Raw genomic sequence first — 11,072 nt, forward strand, 5'->3', positions numbered from 1 at the left:
ACAGAGTGCAGACTGTTTGGTATGTTGGTAAACATGCATGTTTAGGCAAAGACAGAGTGCAGACTGTTTGGTATGTTGGTAAACATGCATGTGTTTAGGCAAAGACAGTGCAGACTGTTTGGTATGTTGGTAAACATGCATGTTTAGGCAAAGACAGAGTGCAGACTGTTTGGTATGTTGGTAAACATGCATGTTTAGGCAAAGACAGTGCAGACTGTTTGGTATGTTGGTAAACATGCATGTGTTTAGGCAAAGACAGACTGCAGACTGTTTGGTATGTTGGTAAACATGCATGTTTAGGCAAAGACAGAGTGCAGACTGTTTGGTATGTTGGTAATAGGGATGCAACGATTATTTTTTTTGATCCACGATTATAGTCTGAGAAAAAACCACGATTATCACGGTTTCACGATTATTGTTATGGACGTATAAAAATCACATGAGCATTCTCTAAATAGAGGTTTTATTGTATTTCCCCCACAATCTTAACAGTTGCTGCCTTCCGGAATACTAATGCACGATATGGATTTTTACAGCCGATAGTATAGGCCTACGCTAACCGATAAATATTCTCCTGGCCAATAACCGATACGTTAAACATACTATTGTTACTTTTTTCACATTTTTGTATTTAAAAAAATAAGTTCTTAACCTGTATTTTATGCACACCTGGGATTAAAAAAAGAAGAAAGGGCAGATGTAGTGAGCAAAGATGGATGATTTAATATTCCATGGCTCTGACCTAATCAAATCTAACTGACATCACTATTGTGAACATAAAACAAACAACATTTCTGATATAATATATATAATATATATATATATATAATACAAAAAATATTTTATTATTATTTTATAGAAGCGAAAGCCTATAGCTGCTTAGTCTGCAGAAAAAAACACAAAAGGCATAGTAACTTAGACTCTTATTGGCATGTTACTGGCAACTAAATGTGCCATCTGAAATGAATTTTGCATTGGGGTCAGTTCTATTGAAGTGATGATGGGGCAGGCATGGAAAGCCTCACTATAAGCCATCATGTGTCGTTTCACTTTTTACTGGAAAATGCTCCCTCTGGATTAAAGAAAGGACACTCTGTGGTGTTGACTGGTGTTTGTTATGTAAATGTGCGCATTTGTTTTCCTTGTCTCAGTCAGATCATGAATGCCAAGCAGCTAGCTACGTTAGCTTCACGTTATTAGGCCTACATGTAACGTTAGCGGGTTGCTTTTGGAGTTGACACAAACCCTTGATGTTTCTTTTCGTGTAAAGCATGAGGTTCTCTATGGTTTAGGCCAGCGCTGGGAGCATGAAGTGCTTTAAATGCGGGGATGTTTGGTCACAACGAGCTTGAGGAACTATGTACGCTAGGCTATGGCCAGCTAGCTAACATTAGCCACAACAGCTAACGTTAACGTCAATGACTGTATGTTAACGCTAAACAAATCCGCTGCCTCTTCCCCACGTTTGGTTTAACGTAACACCAGCTCAGACTTTCCCCTAATCTCAGAAACCTTGCGGGACATGTATTGCAACATTTATGTTGGGCTGGCATGGCTAGGCTACAGACTGGCTACTACTGGGAGACATGGCAGCTGCCTGTGTTTGGTGCCTCCGCTAAATAGTCCGTGCGGAAACGAAGCGAGAGAGACAGGTTCCTCTCCTTCCAGCGCCGTCTGCGCCGCATGGGAGTTTAAACTGACGGACTGTTGTGAAACAAAACACTCGGTGTAGCGGAGCCTCTGCGGTTATATAACCGTGACGTTTTAAATCGCGGTTAATAGTCAAACCGGTTAACCCCTGCATCCCTAGTTGGTAAACATGCATGTTTAGGCAAAGACAGTGCAGACTGTTTGGTATGTTGGTAAACATGCATGTTTAGGCAAAGACAGTGCAGACTGTTTGGTATGTTGGTAAACATGCATGTGTTTAGGCAAAGACAGTGCAGACTGTTTGGTATGTTGGTAAACATGCATGTTTAGGCAAAGACAGAGTGCAGACTGTTTGGTATGTTGGTAAACATGCATGTTTAGGCAAAGACAGTGCAGACTGTTTGGTATGTTGGTAAACATGCATGTTTAGGCAAAGACAGAGTGCAGACTGTTTGGTATGTTGGTAAACATGCATGTTTAGGCAAAGACAGAGTGCAGACTGTTTGGTATGTTGGTAAACATGCATGTGTTTAGGCAAAGACAGTGCAGACTGTTTGGTATGTTGGTAAACATGCATGTTTAGGCAAAGACAGTGCAGACTGTTTGGTATGTTGGTAAACATGCATGTTTAGGCAAAGACAGAGTGCAGACTGTTTGGTATGTTGGTAAACATGCATGTGTTTAGGCAAAGACAGTGCAGACTGTTTGGTATGTTGGTAAACATGCATGTTTAGGCAAAGACAGTGCAGACTGTTTGGTATGTTGGTAAACATGCATGTTTAGGCAAAGACAGTGCAGACTGTTTGGTATGTTGGTAAACATGCATGTTTAGGCAAAGACAGTGCAGACTGTTTGGTATGTTGGTAAACATGCATGTGTTTAGGCAAAGACAGTGCAGACTGTTTGGTATGTTGGTAAACATGCATGTTTAGGCAAAGACAGAGTGCAGACTGTTTGGTATGTTGGTAAACATGCATGTGTTTAGGCAAAGACAGTGCAGACTGTTTGGTATGTTGGTAAACATGCATGTTTAGGCAAAGACAGAGTGCAGACTGTTTGGTATGTTGGTAAACATGCATGTGTTTAGGCAAAGACAGTGCAGACTGTTTGGTATGTTGGTAAACATGCATGTGTTTAGGCAAAGACAGAGTGCAGACTGTTTGGTATGTTGGTAAACATGCATGTGTTTAGGCAAAGACAGTGCAGACTGTTTGGTATGTTGGTAAACATGCATGTGTTTAGGCAAAGACAGTGCAGACTGTTTGGTATGTTGGTAAACATGCATGTTTAGGCAAAGACAGAGTGCAGACTGTTTGGTATGTTGGTAAACATGCATGTGTTTAGGCAAAGACAGTGCAGACTGTTTGGTATGTTGGTAAACATGCATGTGTTTAGGCAAAGACAGAGTGCAGACTGTTTGGTATGTTGGTAAACATGCATGTGTTTAGGCAAAGACAGTGCAGACTGTTTGGTATGTTGGTAAACATGCATGTGTTTAGGCAAAGACAGAGTGCAGACTGTTTGGTATGTTGGTAAACATGCATGTTTAGGCAAAGACAGTGCAGACTGTTTGGTATGTTGGTAAACATGCATGTTTAGGCAAAGACAGTGCAGACTGTTTGGTATGTTGGTAAACATGCATGTGTTTAGGCAAAGACAGTGCAGACTGTTTGGTATGTTGGTAAACATGCATGTTTAGGCAAAGACAGTGCAGACTGTTTGGTATGTTGGTAAACATGCATGTTTAGGCAAAGACAGTGCAGACTGTTTGGTATGTTGGTAAACATGCATGTTTAGGCAAAGACAGAGTGCAGACTGTTTGGTATGTTGGTAAACATGCATGTGTTTAGGCAAAGACAGTGCAGACTGTTTGGTATGTTGGTAAACATGCATGTGTTTAGGCAAAGACAGTGCAGACTGTTTGGTATGTTGGTAAACATGCATGTTTAGGCAAAGACAGAGTGCAGACTGTTTGGTATGTTGGTAAACATGCATGTGTTTAGGCAAAGACAGTGCAGACTGTTTGGTATGTTGGTAAACATGCATGTTTAGGCAAAGACAGAGTGCAGACTGTTTGGTATGTTGGTAAACATGCATGTTTAGGCAAAGACAGAGTGCAGACTGCTTGGTATGTTGGTAAACATGCATGTGTTTAGGCAAAGACAGTGCAGACTGTTTGGTATGTTGGTAAACATGCATGTTTAGGCAAAGACAGAGTGCAGACTGTTTGGTATGTTGGTAAACATGCATGTTTAGGCAAAGACAGTGCAGACTGTTTGGTATGTTGGTAAACATGCATGTGTTTAGGCAAAGACAGACTGCAGACTGTTTGGTATGTTGGTAAACATGCATGTTTAGGCAAAGACAGAGTGCAGACTGTTTGGTATGTTGGTAAACATGCATGTTTAGGCAAAGACAGAGTGCAGACTGTTTGGTATGTTGGTAAACATGCATGTTTAGGCAAAGACAGAGTGCAGACTGTTTGGTATGTTGGTAAACATGCATGTTTAGGCAAAGACAGAGTGCAGACTGTTTGGTATGTTGGTAAACATGCATGTTTAGGCAAAGACAGAGTGCAGACTGTTTGGTATGTTGGTAAACATGCATGTTTAGGCAAAGACAGAGTGCAGACTGTTTGGTATGTTGGTAAACATGCATGTTTAGGCAAAGACAGAGTGCAGACTGTTTGGTATGTTGGTAAACATGCATGTGTTTAGGCAAAGACAGTGCAGACTGTTTGGTATGTTGGTAAACATGCATGTTTAGGCAAAGACAGTGCAGACTGTTTGGTATGTTGGTAAACATGCATGTGTTTAGGCAAAGACAGTGCAGACTGTTTGGTATGTTGGTAAACATGCATGTGTTTAGGCAAAGACAGTGCAGACTGTTTGGTATGTTGGTAAACATGCATGTTTAGGCAAAGACAGTGCAGACTGTTTGGTATGTTGGTAAACATGCATGTTTAGGCAAAGACAGAGTGCAGACTGTTTGGTATGTTGGTAAACATGCATGTGTTTAGGCAAAGACAGTGCAGACTGTTTGGTATGTTGGTAAACATGCATGTTTAGGCAAAGACAGAGTGCAGACTGTTTGGTATGTTGGTAAACATGCATGTTTAGGCAAAGACAGAGTGCAGACTGTTTGGTATGTTGGTAAACATGCATGTGTTTAGGCAAAGACAGTGCAGACTGTTTGGTATGTTGGTAAACATGCATGTTTAGGCAAAGACAGAGTGCAGACTGTTTGGTATGTTGGTAAACATGCATGTTTAGGCAAAGACAGTGCAGACTGTTTGGTATGTTGGTAAACATGCATGTGTTTAGGCAAAGACAGACTGCAGACTGTTTGGTATGTTGGTAAACATGCATGTTTAGGCAAAGACAGAGTGCAGACTGTTTGGTATGTTGGTAAACATGCATGTTTAGGCAAAGACAGTGCAGACTGTTTGGTATGTTGGTAAACATGCATGTTTAGGCAAAGACAGTGCAGACTGTTTGGTATGTTGGTAAACATGCATGTGTTTAGGCAAAGACAGTGCAGACTGTTTGGTATGTTGGTAAACATGCATGTTTAGGCAAAGACAGAGTGCAGACTGTTTGGTATGTTGGTAAACATGCATGTTTAGGCAAAGACAGTGCAGACTGTTTGGTATGTTGGTAAACATGCATGTTTAGGCAAAGACAGAGTGCAGACTGTTTGGTATGTTGGTAAACATGCATGTTTAGGCAAAGACAGAGTGCAGACTGTTTGGTATGTTGGTAAACATGCATGTGTTTAGGCAAAGACAGTGCAGACTGTTTGGTATGTTGGTAAACATGCATGTTTAGGCAAAGACAGTGCAGACTGTTTGGTATGTTGGTAAACATGCATGTTTAGGCAAAGACAGAGTGCAGACTGTTTGGTATGTTGGTAAACATGCATGTGTTTAGGCAAAGACAGTGCAGACTGTTTGGTATGTTGGTAAACATGCATGTTTAGGCAAAGACAGTGCAGACTGTTTGGTATGTTGGTAAACATGCATGTTTAGGCAAAGACAGTGCAGACTGTTTGGTATGTTGGTAAACATGCATGTTTAGGCAAAGACAGTGCAGACTGTTTGGTATGTTGGTAAACATGCATGTGTTTAGGCAAAGACAGTGCAGACTGTTTGGTATGTTGGTAAACATGCATGTTTAGGCAAAGACAGAGTGCAGACTGTTTGGTATGTTGGTAAACATGCATGTGTTTAGGCAAAGACAGTGCAGACTGTTTGGTATGTTGGTAAACATGCATGTTTAGGCAAAGACAGAGTGCAGACTGTTTGGTATGTTGGTAAACATGCATGTGTTTAGGCAAAGACAGAGTGCAGACTGTTTGGTATGTTGGTAAACATGCATGTGTTTAGGCAAAGACAGTGCAGACTGTTTGGTATGTTGGTAAACATGCATGTTTAGGCAAAGACAGAGTGCAGACTGTTTGGTATGTTGGTAAACATGCATGTGTTTAGGCAAAGACAGTGCAGACTGTTTGGTATGTTGGTAAACATGCATGTGTTTAGGCAAAGACAGAGTGCAGACTGTTTGGTATGTTGGTAAACATGCATGTTTAGGCAAAGACAGTGCAGACTGTTTGGTATGTTGGTAAACATGCATGTGTTTAGGCAAAGACAGAGTGCAGACTGTTTGGTATGTTGGTAAACATGCATGTTTAGGCAAAGACAGAGTGCAGACTGTTTGGTATGTTGGTAAACATGCATGTGTTTAGGCAAAGACAGTGCAGACTGTTTGGTATGTTGGTAAACATGCATGTTTAGGCAAAGACAGTGCAGACTGTTTGGTATGTTGGTAAACATGCATGTGTTTAGGCAAAGACAGAGTGCAGACTGTTTGGTATGTTGGTAAACATGCATGTGTTTAGGCAAAGACAGTGCAGACTGTTTGGTATGTTGGTAAACATGCATGTGTTTAGGCAAAGACAGTGCAGACTGTTTGGTATGTTGGTAAACATGCATGTTTAGGCAAAGACAGAGTGCAGACTGTTTGGTATGTTGGTAAACATGCATGTTTAGGCAAAGACAGAGTGCAGACTGTTTGGTATGTTGGTAAACATGCATGTTTAGGCAAAGACAGTGCAGACTGTTTGGTATGTTGGTAAACATGCATGTTTAGGCAAAGACAGTGCAGACTGTTTGGTATGTTGGTAAACATGCATGTGTTTAGGCAAAGACAGTGCAGACTGTTTGGTATGTTGGTAAACATGCATGTTTAGGCAAAGACAGTGCAGACTGTTTGGTATGTTGGTAAACATGCATGTTTAGGCAAAGACAGTGCAGACTGTTTGGTATGTTGGTAAACATGCATGTTTAGGCAAAGACAGAGTGCAGACTGTTTGGTATGTTGGTAAACATGCATGTGTTTAGGCAAAGACAGAGTGCAGACTGTTTGGTATGTTGGTAAACATGCATGTGTTTAGGCAAAGACAGAGTGCAGACTGTTTGGTATGTTGGTAAACATGCCTGTGTTTAGGCAAAGACAGTGCAGACTGTTTGGTATGTTGGTAAACATGCATGTGTTTAGGCAAAGACAGTGCAGACTGTTTGGTATGTTGGTAAACATGCATGTGTTTAGGCAAAGACAGTGCAGACTGTTTGGTATGTTGGTAAACATGCATGTTTAGGCAAAGACAGTGCAGACTGTTTGGTATGTTGGTAAACATGCATGTGTTTAGGCAAAGACAGTGCAGACTGTTTGGTATGTTGGTAAACATGCATGTTTAGGCAAAGACAGTGCAGACTGTTTGGTATGTTGGTAAACATGCATGTGTTTAGGCAAAGACAGTGCAGACTGTTTGGTATGTTGGTAAACATGCATGTTTAGGCAAAGACAGAGTGCAGACTGTTTGGTATGTTGGTAAACATGCATGTGTTTAGGCAAAGACAGAGTGCAGACTGTTTGGTATGTTGGTAAACATGCATGTTTAGGCAAAGACAGTGCAGACTGTTTGGTATGTTGGTAAACATGCATGTGTTTAGGCAAAGACAGTGCAGACTGTTTGGTATGTTGGTAAACATGCATGTGTTTAGGCAAAGACAGTGCAGACTGTTTGGTATGTTGGTAAACATGCATGTTTAGGCAAAGACAGTGCAGACTGTTTGGTATGTTGGTAAACATGCATGTTTAGGCAAAGACAGAGTGCAGACTGTTTGGTATGTTGGTAAACATGCATGTGTTTAGGCAAATACAGTGCAGACTGTTTGGTATGTTGGTAAACATGCATGTTTAGGCAAAGACAGAGTGCAGACTGTTTGGTATGTTGGTAAACATGCATGTTTAGGCAAAGACAGAGTGCAGACTGTTTGGTATGTTGGTAAACATGCATGTGTTTAGGCAAAGACAGTGCAGACTGTTTGGTATGTTGGTAAACATGCATGTTTAGGCAAAGACAGAGTGCAGACTGTTTGGTATGTTGGTAAACATGCATGTTTAGGCAAAGACAGTGCAGACTGTTTGGTATGTTGGTAAACATGCATGTGTTTAGGCAAAGACAGACTGCAGACTGTTTGGTATGTTGGTAAACATGCATGTTTAGGCAAAGACAGAGTGCAGACTGTTTGGTATGTTGGTAAACATGCATGTTTAGGCAAAGACAGTGCAGACTGTTTGGTATGTTGGTAAACATGCATGTTTAGGCAAAGACAGTGCAGACTGTTTGGTATGTTGGTAAACATGCATGTGTTTAGGCAAAGACAGTGCAGACTGTTTGGTATGTTGGTAAACATGCATGTTTAGGCAAAGACAGAGTGCAGACTGTTTGGTATGTTGGTAAACATGCATGTTTAGGCAAAGACAGTGCAGACTGTTTGGTATGTTGGTAAACATGCATGTTTAGGCAAAGACAGAGTGCAGACTGTTTGGTATGTTGGTAAACATGCATGTGTTTAGGCAAAGACAGTGCAGACTGTTTGGTATGTTGGTAAACATGCATGTTTAGGCAAAGACAGTGCAGACTGTTTGGTATGTTGGTAAACATGCATGTTTAGGCAAAGACAGTGCAGACTGTTTGGTATGTTGGTAAACATGCATGTTTAGGCAAAGACAGTGCAGACTGTTTGGTATGTTGGTAAACATGCATGTGTTTAGGCAAAGACAGTGCAGACTGTTTGGTATGTTGGTAAACATGCATGTTTAGGCAAAGACAGAGTGCAGACTGTTTGGTATGTTGGTAAACATGCATGTGTTTAGGCAAAGACAGTGCAGACTGTTTGGTATGTTGGTAAACATGCATGTTTAGGCAAAGACAGAGTGCAGACTGTTTGGTATGTTGGTAAACATGCATGTGTTTAGGCAAAGACAGAGTGCAGACTGTTTGGTATGTTGGTAAACATGCATGTGTTTAGGCAAAGACAGTGCAGACTGTTTGGTATGTTGGTAAACATGCATGTTTAGGCAAAGACAGAGTGCAGACTGTTTGGTATGTTGGTAAACATGCATGTGTTTAGGCAAAGACAGTGCAGACTGTTTGGTATGTTGGTAAACATGCATGTGTTTAGGCAAAGACAGAGTGCAGACTGTTTGGTATGTTGGTAAACATGCATGTGTTTAGGCAAAGACAGTGCAGACTGTTTGGTATGTTGGTAAACATGCATGTGTTTAGGCAAAGACAGAGTGCAGACTGTTTGGTATGTTGGTAAACATGCATGTTTAGGCAAAGACAGTGCAGACTGTTTGGTATGTTGGTAAACATGCATGTGTTTAGGCAAAGACAGAGTGCAGACTGTTTGGTATGTTGGTAAACATGCATGTTTAGGCAAAGACAGAGTGCAGACTGTTTGGTATGTTGGTAAACATGCATGTGTTTAGGCAAAGACAGTGCAGACTGTTTGGTATGTTGGTAAACATGCATGTTTAGGCAAAGACAGTGCAGACTGTTTGGTATGTTGGTAAACATGCATGTGTTTAGGCAAAGACAGAGTGCAGACTGTTTGGTATGTTGGTAAACATGCATGTGTTTAGGCAAAGACAGTGCAGACTGTTTGGTATGTTGGTAAACATGCATGTGTTTAGGCAAAGACAGTGCAGACTGTTTGGTATGTTGGTAAACATGCATGTGTTTAGGCAAAGACAGTGCAGACTGTTTGGTATGTTGGTAAACATGCATGTTTAGGCAAAGACAGAGTGCAGACTGTTTGGTATGTTGGTAAACATGCATGTGTTTAGGCAAAGACAGAGTGCAGACTGTTTGGTATGTTGGTAAACATGCATGTTTAGGCAAAGACAGTGCAGACTGTTTGGTATGTTGGTAAACATGCATGTTTAGGCAAAGACAGAGTGCAGACTGTTTGGTATGTTGGTAAACATGCATGTGTTTAGGCAAAGACAGAGTGCAGACTGTTTGGTATGTTGGTAAACATGCATGTTTAGGCAAAGACAGAGTGCAGACTGTTTGGTATGTTGGTAAACATGCATGTTTAGGCAAAGACAGTGCAGACGGTTTGGTATGTTGGTAAACATGCATGTTTAGGCAAAGACAGAGTGCAGACTGTTTGGTATGTTGGTAAACATGCATGTTTAGGCAAAGACAGAGTGCAGACTGTTTGGTATGTTGGTAAACATGCATGTTTAGGCAAAGACAGAGTGCAGACTGTTTGGTATGTTGGTAAACATGCATGTTTAGGCAAAGACAGAGTGCAGACTGTTTGGTATGTTGGTAAACATGCATGTTTAGGCAAAGACAGAGTGCAGACTGTTTGGTATGTTGGTAAACATGCATGTTTAGGCAAAGACAGAGTGCAGACTGTTTGGTATGTTGGTAAACATGCATGTTTAGGCAAAGACAGAGTGCAGACTGTTTGGTATGTTGGTAAACATGCATGTTTAGGCAAAGACAGAGTGCAGACTGTTTGGTATGTTGGTAAACATGCATGTTTAGGCAAAGACAGTGCAGACTGTTTGGTATGTTGGTAAACATGCATGTGTTTAGGCAAAGACAGTGCAGACTGTTTGGTATGTTGGTAAACATGCATGTTTAGGCAAAGACAGAGTGCAGACTGTTTGGTATGTTGGTAAACATGCATGTTTAGGCAAAGACAGTGCAGACTGTTTGGTATGTAGGTAAACATGCATGTGTTTAGGCAAAGACAGTGCAGACTGTTTGGTATGTTGGTAAACATGCATGTTTAGGCAAAGACAGTGCAGACTGTTTGGTATGTTGGTAAACATGCATGTGTTTAGGCAAAGACAGTGCAGACTGTTTGGTATGTTGGTAAACATGCATGTTTAGGCAAAGACAGAGTGCAGACTGTTTGGTATGTTGGTAAACATGCATGTTTAGGCAAAGACAGTGCAGACTGTTTGGTATGTAGGTAAACATGCATGTGTTTAGGCAAAGACAGTGCAGACTGTTTGGTATGTTGGTAAACATGCATGTTTAGGCAAAGACAGAGT

At 41.1% G+C, this 11,072-nt stretch overlaps 1 pseudogene across 1 annotated transcript in view; it reads left to right on the plus strand.

The window, feature by feature from the left end:
- LOC310778844 (arrestin domain-containing protein 1-like) overlaps nucleotides 1–11,072 on the plus strand; it is an 80,563-nt pseudogene that overhangs the window by 64,111 nt on the left and 5,380 nt on the right. The window lies entirely within an intron of this gene.

This window comes from Poromitra crassiceps (genome assembly GCF_964638095.1).
Source record: "Poromitra crassiceps genome assembly, chromosome: 6".
Taxonomy (NCBI): Eukaryota; Metazoa; Chordata; class Actinopteri; order Beryciformes; family Melamphaidae; genus Poromitra; species Poromitra crassiceps.